This window comes from Rousettus aegyptiacus, unplaced genomic scaffold (assembly GCF_014176215.1).
Source record: "Rousettus aegyptiacus isolate mRouAeg1 unplaced genomic scaffold, mRouAeg1.p scaffold_m13_p_6, whole genome shotgun sequence".
Taxonomy (NCBI): domain Eukaryota; kingdom Metazoa; phylum Chordata; class Mammalia; order Chiroptera; family Pteropodidae; genus Rousettus; species Rousettus aegyptiacus.
This window is the reverse complement of record NW_023416309.1, coordinates 63,122,008-63,135,145: the sequence shown is the minus strand read 5'-3', so window position 1 is coordinate 63,135,145 and position 13,138 is coordinate 63,122,008. Positions and strand designations below refer to the sequence as shown.

Below are 13,138 nucleotides of genomic sequence, written 5' to 3'. Positions count from 1 at the left end.
TCTTAAACTCTTCCAAAAACTTCAAGAAAAGGTAAGACTCCTTAACTCCTTTTTTGAGGCCACCATTACCTTGATTGAAAAACCAAGCAAAGATATTATAAAAAAGAAAACTATAGGCCAATATCTCTTATAAACCTTGATGCAAAAATCCTCGATGAAATATTAGAAAATTGAATTCATCAATATATAAAAAAATATTATACACCATGATCAAGTTGGATTTAATCCTGGGGTGCAGGGTTGGTACAATAACCCCGATTCAATTAAGGTGATACACCACATTAACAAATCAAAAGATAAAAATCATATTATCATATCAATAAATTCAGACAAAGTGTTTGGCAAAATCCAGCTTCCATTTATGATAAAAACTCTCAGCAAAGTGGTAATAGAAGGAACATACCTCAACATAATAAAAGACATATTCAATGGGGAAAGGCTATAAACATTTTCCTTAAGATCAGGAACAAGACAAGGATGCCTGCTTTCACCACTCCTCTTTAACATTGTATTGGACATCTTAGCCATAGCAGTAAGATAAGAAAGAGAAATAAAGTGTATTGGAATTGGAAAGAAAGAAGTAAAATTCTCATTATTTTCTGATGGCATGATACTATAGAGAGAGAACCCTAAAGATTCCACCAAAGATAACTATTAGAATTGATCGATGAATTCAGTAAAGTAGCAGGATGAAAAATTAATATTTGGAAGCCAGTGGCATTTTTATAAACTTATGATGAATTTTCATTAAGAGAAATTAGGAAAGCAATCCCATTTACAACTGCATTGAAAACAATCAAAACCTGGGAATCAAATTAACCAAGGAGTAAAAGACCTGTTCTCTGAAAATTATGTCATCGAAAAAAGAAATTGAGGAGGATACAAGTAAATGGAAGCATATACCATACTCATGGGTAGGAAGAATCAACACCATTAAAATGGTCATAACTACCCAAACCAATCTATAGATTCGATGCGATCCCTATCAAAATACCAATGACATTTTTTAGAGAGCTAGAACAAATAATCCAAATATCAATATAGAAAAAAGACATGAATAGCCACAGCAATCTTGAGAAAGAACAAAGTTGGAGATATCACACTATTTGATATGAAACTATACTACAAGGCTATAGTAATTAAAACAGCATGGTACTGGCATAAAAACAGATGCATTGATCAATGAGACAGAATAGAGAGTCATATATTATCATTTAATATATGATAAAGGAGGCAAGAATATACAATGGGGTAAAGATAGTCTCTTCAGTAAATGGTGCTGAAAAAATTGGACGTATGCATGCCAAAAAAAAGTTAAAAAAAGAAACTGAACCACTTTCTTACACTGTATATAAGAATAGACTCTAAATGGATTAAGGACTTAAATGTAAGACCTGAAATCATAAAACTTTTAGAAGAAAATATAGGCAGTGAATTCTTTGATATTGCTAATAGTAATTTCTTTTTAGAAATATCTCCTCTAGCAAGGTAAACAAAAGAAAAAAATAAACAAATGGGAGTAATTAAACTGAAAATTTTTATACAGCAAAGGAAACCATCAACAAAACAAAAAGACAACTGATTGATTGGGAGAAGATACATCTGATAAGAGGTTAATATCTAAAATAGATCAAGAACTCGTATAAATCAACAACAGACCTGAATAGATATTTCTCAAAAGAGGAAATTCAGACAGCCAATAGGCATATAAAAAGATGCTCAAGGTCACTAATCATCAGAGAAATTCAAGTTAAAACACAATGAGATATCACCTTCGGTGTATAAGAACTGCTATCATCAATAAATCAAAGATAAACAAGTGTTGGCGAGGATGTGGAGAAAAGGGAACTCTCATGTACTGTTGGTAGGATTATGAATTGTGCACTATGGAAAACAAGCCAGACACTACAGGAACTATGGAAAACAGCCTGGAGATTTCTCAAAAATTAAAAATGGATCTACTTTTTGACCCAACAATTGTACTTCTTTGTATTTACCCAAAGAGAACCAAGACAATAATTTCTAAAGATCTATACATCCCTATGTTCATGGCAGCACAAATTACAAAGCCAAGATATAGAAGCAACCTAAATACCCATCAACAAATGACTGAATAAAAAAGTTATGGTTCGTACACAATGGAATATTACTCAGGCAGCCATTAAAAAAAATGAAATCCTACCATTCGCAATGACATAGATGGAACTAGATGGTATTATACTGAGTGAAATAAGTCAGACAGAGAAAGATAAATACTACATGATTTCACTTATATGTGGAATCTAAGGAACAAAAAGAACAAACTGATCAAAACAGACTCACAAATATAGAGGACTATCTGGGGATGGCCAGAGGGGAGGGGTTGGGGGGCAGGGAGAATTGGATGAAGGGTTAAAGAAGTACAAATTAGTAGTTGGAAGATGATTCCTGGAATGGGGAGATGGCATAGGGAATGCAGTTAGCATAATGTAACAGCTAGGTGGAGAGCCAGAGGAGAGAAAGAGCAATTAGCTGGATAATTTTATAAACTATAAATGTCTAACCAATATACAGTATATTTGAAACTAAAAATTAAATTAAATTAAATTAAATTAAATTAAATTAAATTAAATTAAATTAAAAAATCACAGTGAGATACCACTTCACATCTGTTAGAATGGCTGATATCAACAGGACAAGTAATAACAAGAGTTGGAGAGGTTTTGGGGAAAAAAGAACCCTCATACAGTGCTGGTGGGTGTGGAAACTGGTACAATCACTATGAAAAACAGTATGGAAGTTCCTAAAAAAATTAAGAATAAAATTACCATATGCTCCTGCAACTTCTCTTTTAGGTATTTACTCTCAAACTTTGAAAACATTTATCTGTAAAGATATATATTCCCTGATGTTCATTGCAGCATTATTCATAATGGCCAAGACATAGAAACAACCAAAGTGCCCTTTGATAGATGATTGAATAAAGAAGATGTGGTACATATATACAATGGAGTATTACTCAGCCACAAGAAAAGATGAAATACTGCCATTTGTGACAACATAGATGGAATTTGCTTATTATGCTAAGCGAAATAAGTCAGACAGAAAACGTTGAGAAACATATGATTTCAATTATATGTGAGATATAAAATCGAAAGCAACAAATGAATGTGGCAAACAGAGATTTTTAGACACAGACAACAGTTTAGTGATTACCAGAGGAAAAGAGAAAAGGAGAGAGATAGATAAAGGTAAAGGGAGTCAAATATGAAAGGAAATTTAACTTTAGGTGCTGAACGCACAATGCAATATACATATGATATATTATTGAATTGTATGCTTGAAACCTATTTGATTTTATTAACTAACATCGCTCTAATAAATTTTATTTAAAAATATTTTATACAACTGTAGATTCCATTTACTCAGAATGATGCTCACATCCCCACTGAAGCCATAGTGACCTTGCTAATCTAACCATGCCATTCCATAGCTTTAACACTTTATATTTGTGTCCTGTTGTCCTCAGTATAAGATTAAAATAGCACATACATTATCTTCCTCTTTTGGTCCCCAAAAGTCTATTTATTTCTATTCAACTATTGAAAAACTCTCTTCCTGCACATGATATTTGACATCACTTATAACTTAGACTTTCACTATGTCTTCAGCTTATCTTTTTCTATTTTTCACTTCACCATCATCTGTGAGCATATGGAAATCCGCTGCACAATTTTACAAATGCTGTTGATCAACTTGAAAAGCCCAATTGAATTGTCCAAAAGGAAAATTCCTATTGTCTTTTAAAGTCACTTTTTCTATGAAATCTCCAAAATATACAAATAACTTATATACTCAATGACCAAAAAACCCCAAACAATTAAAAATTAAGCAGAAGAACTGAATAGACAATTTTTCAAAGAAGACATACAAATGGCCAGTAGAGGCTCAGCATCTGTTGAAAAGATGCTCAGCATCACTAATGGAAATGCAAACATCACTAAAGGAAATGCAAACCAAAACCACAAGGAGATATCACCTCACACTTCTTTGGATGGGATGCCTATTAACAACAAACCAACAAGCAAAGGACAAGAAGGGTTTGCTAGGATTTAGAGAAAATAGAACTCTTGTGTACTATTGATAAAAATGTAAATTGATGAGTCACTATGTAAACAATATGGTGTTCCTCAAAAAATTCAAAATAGAATTACCCTATTATCTAGCAATCCCACTTCTGGGTATATATCAAAAGGAATTAAAATATAGATCTGAAAGATATATCTATACTCCCATGTTCACCGAGGCATTTTTCACAATAGCTAAGATGTGGAAATAACTGAAATATCCATCTGCAAAAGAATGGATAAAAATATATGGTATATGTGTATAATGGAATATTTTTCAGCTTTTAAAATGAAGAAAATTCTGCCTATTGCAACAACATAGATATAATTTGAGGACACTATTCTAAGTAAAACAAGCCAGACACAGAAAGACAAACATTGATTTATATGTGGAATCTAATCAAACCTATAGAAGCAGAGAATAGAATGGTGGTTGCAAGGGGTTGAGGAGAATTAGGGAGATGTTAATCAAGGCGAAAAGTTTCAGTTACATAAAATAAAAATGTTCTGGAGAACCATAAAACATGGAGCCTATGATTAACCATACTCTCTTGTGTACTTCAAATTTTACTAAGAGGTACATAGTATAATAAGTGCTGTTACCATATAAGAAAAAAATTCCAACAACAAATGGGTCAAGGAGAAACTTTTGGAGCTGATAGGAACTTTTATGGCATTGATAGTGATCATGATTTCACAAATTTACATGATCACCAAAATGTGAAGTTGCATACATTAGCTATCTACAGCTTTTTATGTGCCAAACTTCAATGAAGTGGTTTAAAAATTATGGTTGAGATCTTCGGTAACATGGTGGAGTGAGAGACATCCTCAGATCTCTCCCCTTGATACAACAATAAGCTGAACATCTAAAACTCAACAAAAAATCACCCAACTGCACACCAGAACATCTGAGCATGGAATCTGCACATAAGAGCTACCATAGGTGAGAACCCCAGGTATCAGGTGGTGGACTGAGAGAAACAAAGAAGCTGCCTTCCACAGCCACCAGAGCTACCTGGAGGAGGAGGAGAAGGAGGAGGAAGGAGGAGAGGGAGGAGGAGGAGGAGGAGGAGGAGGAGGAGGAGGAGGAGGAGAGAAGGAGCAGCGAGTTCCCTGAACAGCCCTGCCTGAGAAAGCTGGGAGCTACCAGTGGCTGAGCCCAATCATCAGGGCAGAAGGTAGAGAAATGGGATGGCAGAAAAACAACAGTTGATTTTTACTGGCTAAGGTTGCAAAATCGAGGCTAAACTGTAGCCCCCAACCCCCAATCCAGATGGCCCCTCCCTCCATACCATCGGAGACCTAACACCACAGAGCCCCAGGGGAATTGGAACAAATGCTACCGAGACTGTTGCTAACACTAACAGGGATTGAAACTGAGGGTAGTGAGTGTGGTTAAATATCTATAAGAAAATAAAAAGGCATTTTTAAGGCTTTATAAAAGGCAGGTATCCAAGAGGCTTAGATGGCAACTACTGGAAACAAAAAGAAAAGTACTTTCTTTGAAGCAGGCTAAAGAGAGACCTTTATATAATAAATCTTTCTGGAAAAACAACAGAATACATTTCCATTAATGCCCAGGTGAAGAAATAGTCCACTAAACACCATGAACAACCAAGGTGACAAGGCAGCTCAGAAAAAAAAAAAGAGAAAAATCTCCAGGAAATAAGCTTACAGACATAGAAATATGTGACTTAAATGATAGAGAATTCAGGATGGTACTTCTGAAAAAACTCAATGAGATCTAAAACAACTCAAATCTAAAATTTCAGGAATTGAAAAAAACAACTAAATGAGAAGAGCAAGAAGATTGAAATCCTCAAAAAGAACAGAATAGATCTTCTGGAGGTTAAAAAAAAACACATTGCAAAAGTTTAAAAAAGAAATAGCAAGCTTGGGAAATAGAGTGATCAAATAGAGGATGTGAGAAACGCCTGCAGTCATGGCAGGATGCCTGGTGCTTGGAGCAACAAGATCACACTACAGGGAGAGCGCACATGCCTTACCTATTCTGGGACTTCTTGCTCTAGGCACAAGGATAAGAAGAGGGAGTAGCTGATAACATGGTAGTGGCCTTGAGGCTGAATTTGGGAGTTGACTGTAATCTGTAATTACTAATTTGATTGTAACTAATAATAATAACAAAAGCCAGCTTGTGAGAGAGAGAATAAAAAGCCATGAAGACAGGGCTGGGGAAGCTAGCATTGCCATTGATCCCCTCTCCCTTATCCACGTTAGTTAATGCATTTCCAGACTCCGACTCTTCTTTCTAACCATCTCCGCAACAATTGGCGCCCAACGTGGGGCACGAAGAAGAGGGTGCGAAACTACACTGGAAACCAAAGGGGTAAGTCTGCTCGTGGTAAGCGATACCTTCAGCATAGTTTTTTTTAGCTCATTTCCAGATTACACTGGAAACCAAAAGGGATAAGTTTACTCATGAGTAAGCAATACTTTAGGCATAGTTCTAGCATGGGGAATTTTTGGTCTCAGGCTTTACAGCCTATACAATCTGACTCTGAGGGCACTGCAATTGATTTGGCAGCATGCCAAGAAGAACCTGAACCCATTTATGAAAATCCTATAGAAACAGAGTCTGGTAATGAGTGAGAGGAATATACTGAGTCATTTAAAGAGGATTGTGCAGGCCGCATTTCTCCTAGTAAAAATCTTATCAGATTCTTTTGACCCAAGTAAACGCAATAAATCAGAAGTCGAAGCAACTGCAATTGGGGCCAACTGGAGGATTTTTCAAGAACCAAAAAAGCCCTCTGCCCCACCTTTAAATACTTTATTTGGGCCAGAGCCTTCAGTTGCTGGTCCTGTTTCATTTACTTTTCCCCTTTCACCTGATTTGACTAAGGAAATAATCGATGAAGAGAGTAGTCCAGAAAATCTTCCTAGACAGACAGCTACTCCTCAGCTGATGGGGTTCCCTATAGTGAGACAGACATTTACCCCCAATGCTCAATTTCCTCAGGGGGGTATCAATGTGAATTATATGCCTTTGGAGCATAAATTCCTGAGAATACTTAAAGAATCTATCAATCAATATGATATGTGACAGGTCTTTTAAACAGTATAGCCAGGGAACAACATTTGTTAGCATCAGATTGGGAAGCTATTATAAAAACTGTGTTAGAACCAGGTCCTTATTTGCAAATGAAAACCTGGTGGAGAGAGGAAGCCCAACAGGTGGCTCATAGAAACACTGCACAAAATCCTCCAGGGGCTACTCTTGAAGAGCTGACAGGTACAGGAAACTTTACTACTATTGAGCAGCAATGTCATTCAACAGGAAACCTTGTTACAAGTGAAATTAATAGTGTTAAGAGCTTGTTCTCGAGTCAAGCCACCTGGGAAGCATCCTCAGTCGTTCACTAAAATTATACAGAGTCCTAGGGTGAGATACACTGATTTTTTGTCTCGGCTACATACGGCCATTGTCAGCGTGGTGGCTCTTCCAGAAGTCCAAAAATTACTCCTAGAATCTCTTGCTTATGAAAATTCAAAGGGTTTAAAGGTTCTCAAATGAAATATTATCAATATGGGAAACTGGGGCACTTTCGAAAAGACCGCAGGAGAGGGAAAAAGGGAGAAGGAAAAGTAGTGTATACAAAACCTCCTAGCAGGAGACAGACTCCTACTGAACCCTGTCAGAGGTGTGGGAAAGAACTTCATTGGACTAATAAATATCGATCTCAAAGAAACAGAAATGGAAACTGGTTGTTGGGAAATGGGAAGCAGGGCCCTTGACCCCGGGGCCCAGAGAAAAAAAATTTGGGATTGCAGTCTCCCGTCAGCTCAGGTCTTCCCCATCAAATGATGCAGAGTCAGAATCCACCAGGCAGTATATTCAAGATCTAATTCATACAGCTGCAAAAAGCGCTGCCTTGGACATTCCTGCACCTCAGCATTTTACTTTAATTCCTGCCGGAGGTGTGTACAAATTATCAAAAAATATTTTTGACCCTTTGCCTGAAGGAACAGTGGGCTTAATCGTAGGACGAAGTAGCTATACTTCCAAAGGAATTTTTGTTCACACTGGAGTGATTGATGAAGATTTTGAAGGAGAGATAAAGGTTATGGTTGGTGTGAGCATGACCACCCAAATTGCACCAGGAGAAAGATTTTCTCAAATATTATTATTACCTCATGTTCAAGGGAAAGCTGCTCCAGTTAAAAGAACTGGAGGATTTGGGAGTACAGGGAAACAGATATTCTGGCAAACCATGATTGGTGAACAGCATCCCAAATTAAAGATATCTATTAATGGTATAGAAAGTGAAGGCTTGCTAGACACCAGAGCAGATGTTTCTATTATTTCTCTGCTATCTTGGCCATCTCAATGGTTATATAAACCCGTGCAAGCTCATTTCATGGGAATTGGACATCTTACAGAAGTTTTTCAAAGTGTTAACTTACTGACTTGTCGTGGCCCTGAGGGGCAAGTAGCTTATTTTAAGCCTTATGTTGCTAGCATTGTAGTGAGTTTATGGGGAAGAGATTTATTGCAACAATGGGGAGCTTCTTTAAACATTCCTACCTTATCACAGTCTACTCGAAATATCATGTTCAAGGGTCTAGGTAAATCAGAAGAAGGCATAGTAGCTCCCTTGTCCACATCTCCAAAATTTAACAAACATGGTTTGGAGTTTCCAAATTTAGAGTAGAGGCCACTGCTCAGTGCTTTGCCCTTCCGATTAAATGGCTCAGTGAACAGTCTGTCTGGGTTGAGCAGTGGCCTCTGACAAAAGAAAAATTAGAAGCATTACAGCAACTAGTAGACGAACAATTGGCAAGTAATCATATTGAACCTTCCTCTTCTCCATGGAATTCACCAGTATTTGTTATAAAAAGGAAATCAGGAAAATGGAGAATGTTAACAGATTTATGAAGGATTAATGCTGTCATTCAGCCTATGGGGACTTTGCAAGCTGGGCTCCCTAACTCCACCTTAATTCCCCAAAATTGGTTTTTAAAGATTATAGATTTAAAAGATTGTTTTTATAATATTCCTTTACAGCTTCAGGATAGAGAAAAGTTTGCATTTACGATTCTTACTGTAAACAATGCTCAGCCTACTCAGCGATATCAATGGAAAGTATGACCACAAGGCATGCTTAATAGTCTTACCATGTGCCAAGCATTTGTGAATATGCCTTTGCAAGAAGTAAGGGAAAAGTTCCCTCACGGACTTGTGTATCACTACATGGATAATATTCTTTTGGGGCATGAAAAGAAAGAAATATTAGAAAATATGTTTTCATTTGGAAAAACTGCTCTGGAAAAGTATGGGCTCAAGATAGTTCCTGAGAAAATACAAGATTCTGTTCCTTATCAATATTTAGGATATAAAATTTTGCAACAGAAAATTACTCCTCAAAAATAGAAATTAGGTGAGATGCTCTCAATACTCTTAATGATTTTCAAAAATTATTGGGCAATATTAATTGGCTCCATCCTTCCCTCGGTATCCCCACATATACTTAACTAACTTGTTCTCTATTTTAGAAGGGCCCACGGCATTGGATAGTCCTTGGGAACTAATGCCATTGGCAGAAAAGGAATTGCAGAAAATTGATGAGGCCTTATGACAGGCCCAGTTAGATCGCATTGAATCTTTTGACAAATTATTATTGGTCATTTGTCATTCTCCTCATTCTCCTACTGCCATCCTTATGCAGGACACTAATATTATTGAGTGGATATTCTTAGGTCATAAGCCTAAGAGAAAATTAGAGGCTTATATCAGTAAGGTTTGTGATTTAGTCATGAGGGGTTGGCTTCACCTCAGGCAACTCACTGGACAAGATCCTGCAGAGATTATTGTTCCTTATAAGGAATCACAAATAAAATCTTTCTATCAATTGAATGAGGATTGGCAGAATGCTTTTGCTTGCTTTGTTGGATTAATTCATTGTAAATATCCTAAGCTTAAAACTTTACATTTCTTTTGCATACTCCTGTGATTTTACATCAGGTGGTTCAATCTAAACCATGGAAGGCCCGACTTTTTTCACAGATGCTAATAAGAAAGGTCTTGCTGGGTTCACAGGAGATGCCGATACCAAGGTAATTCAAACACTTTACACTTCGGTGCAAAAGGCCGAATTACATGCTATTATTCTTTTGCTTACTCACCATGCAGAGGCATTGAATACAATTACTGATTCCCAGTATGTTGAATACACTGTGCAACATATAGAGGAGGCCTATACCCCCTTCTCCAGATGAACTCATTGAGTTATTTACACAATTACAGAATTTAATATTACTAAGGCAACGGCCTTTATTCATTACTCATGTGAGGGGTCCTACCTTGTTGCCTGTCCCTGTGACAGCAGGTAATCGGAAAATTGATCAATTGTTAATTCAGCCTGTTATCACTGCTCAAAAAGAGCACACCCTTCATCATTCTAATGCTAAGGCTCTTAAAGAGCATCATCAGTTAACTTGGCAACAAGCTAAACAGATTATAAAGGAGTGTCACACCTGTTCTCCTTTTGTTATGCCCTCACTGCCTCTTGGAGTCAATCCCCAAGGAACAGCAGCTAATATGTTATGGCAGATGATGTAACACATTATCCTGAATTTGGTAAATTGAAATTTGTCCATCATTCAATTGACACCTTTTCAGGCTTCACTTGGCCTATTGCTTTAAGTTCTGAAAAGGCTGATGCTGCTATCACCCATCTATTAGAAGCTATTAGTGTTATGGGACAACCAGTTCAGCTAGAAACTGATATAATGGATCTGCATATATTTCTAGTAAATTCCAGAATTTTCTTGCTACATATTCTATTGCTCATACTACTGGTATTCCTTATAATTCCACTGGCCAAGCTATTGTAGAACGTGCTAATTGCACACTCAAGGAGATGCTTATAAAACAAAAAGGGGGAATATGGAATACCCCAAGACAAAGGCTTTATAGAGCATTATATACTTTAAATTTTTTAAATCAAGATGAACAGGGCAGCACAGCAGCTCATTGTCATTGGGTGAAACAGGCCAACGAGCCTTTGCAGCAGCCAGTATACTACAAGAATCTGAAAGGGGATTGGGTGCCTGCCGAGGTACTGAAATGGGGCCAAGGTTTTGCATATATCTCTACAGGAACAGAGAAGCTTTGGGTCCCAGCCAAGAATATCAGGCTCCGGGAGCAAAAAGTAGCGGTGAGTCAGGTCAGGAGATAACTCCAACTTCCCTATTCCTTGCAATAACAGCCCTGATTATGGCACATGTAAGTGGGGTACAAGCTGAGACAGGAAATTATTCATATTGGGGGTATATGCCAAATCTCTCTTTAAATAAGGCAGTGGAATGGGGAGATGCTTCAGTAATAGTTTATGTTAATGATTCTAATTGGATGCCTGGACCTTATGATACTAGAGGGCCTCTCGGGCCTGAAGAAGGGAGAGTGATTGAGAACTATACAGTGGGAACGGAAAGGATGCCAATTTGCATGGGAACTGGAGAGCACTGTTTACAGCTGGGTGCTCAAGTGTGGTTGACTATTTTGCAGACTTCTGAACAGAATGCTGGGGTAGATCACTTGTTTTTGTTACCCACTTTGCTTGAGCCTATATTCAGCAACCCTATGTTAAGGGTGGAAAATTTTCCCGTAAGCCGCCATTAAGGATTTACTATGATTCTGTTTTAACCAGGGTGTGGTTCTAGGCTTTATAAACTGCTTCTTTTGGGAGCTTGGGGCTGATCTCCTCTAATCCTGCATGGTAGAGAGTCAGTCAACGGCCAGCTAATACAGGCTCACAATTTATCTCAATTGGCTCCATGGGTCTTAGATTTGAACAAACCACAACATTTAGAGGCCCCAGCGAGCTTTCTTCTAAGGGAGAGATCTCCTAGACCCACGACCCCTGCCACCTTGGGCAAGGACCTGCCCCGTCTAGGGGACAGCCACTGAGAGACGTTCCTCAGCTCCAGATCCCAGGTTGACAAAAGGTACAATTCTGTAACAATTGGGCACGAGCCATCTGGAGCAGCTTCACCGGTGAGTCAAACTGCACTACAGGTATCCAGGTTTCTGGGTATCTGTCGGGGAACTAGTGGAAGGCTGGACGCAGCAAGCAATACTTCCCTAGTTCGGTCATGGTCTGAGATGTCAGACTGGACTACAGGTTTTTGCGTACGCTAGCGTTTTGTGTTCTGTATTGTGTCTGTCTGTCTGGACTGATTTTTGTCTGTCTATATTGTGTCTGTCTGTCCAGACCAGTCAAATGTACTGTTTTTCTTAGGTCTGGCCTCCGTGGCCCCATCCGACTAGACTCTGGGTCAGCAGCTGATCCTAGCCCTGGTTTACTTGGCTTTTGTGGGGATTTTCTCTATTCTTGCCTGTTTTTACTGCCAGCAGCTCCTCCAGATCCTTTTTACCTCAGAGGAACAAGAGTGGATCCTCCGAGAAGCTGCCAAGGCTGTGTTAGAGCTGAATGGGCAGCCCACTGCCAATCCTACCCATATCCATCATGTCCTTCTGAATACCCATCTACCCTGGGACCCCAACACCAAACAAGATAAGGAGGCTCTCAAACAATATCTCCAGCTTTTACTCCAGGACCTCCAGTCTGCCGCCCGACAACCCACTAACTTAAAGATGAGTCACCAGGAGCATTCCTGGAACGACTCTTAGAATCGTACTGGTTATATACCCCTATTGACCCAGAGGACCTTAATAATAGGAGGGCTGTGAATTTAGCCTTTGTCAGTCAGTCGGCTCCAGATATTAGAAAGAAACTGCAGAGGATAGAAGTGTTTGAAGGAAACACTGGTCGAGATAGCCCAATGAATGTTATGAGGTAGATATAACACAGACTAAGAAGATGACCAAGGTCCTGCTTGCAACCATCCAAGAAGCCCAGCCAAAGGTACTGCCAGGAAAAGGTAGAGGCCAAGAACAGGCACCCAGGGTGAACAATGGCCCCAAAGAGTCAGGTTAGAGAAGGACCAATGCACGTATTGCAAAAAAGGGGGACATTGGAAGAATGAGTGCCCTAAAAAAGGACAAG

General features: G+C 38.4%; 1 pseudogene; it reads left to right on the top strand.

Annotated features, from left to right (window-relative positions):
• The first annotated feature begins 4,916 nt into the window (after positions 1-4,916).
• On the top strand, positions 4,917-11,751 carry LOC118603920 (annotated as a pseudogene).
• Positions 11,752-13,138: the final 1,387 nt, after the last annotated feature.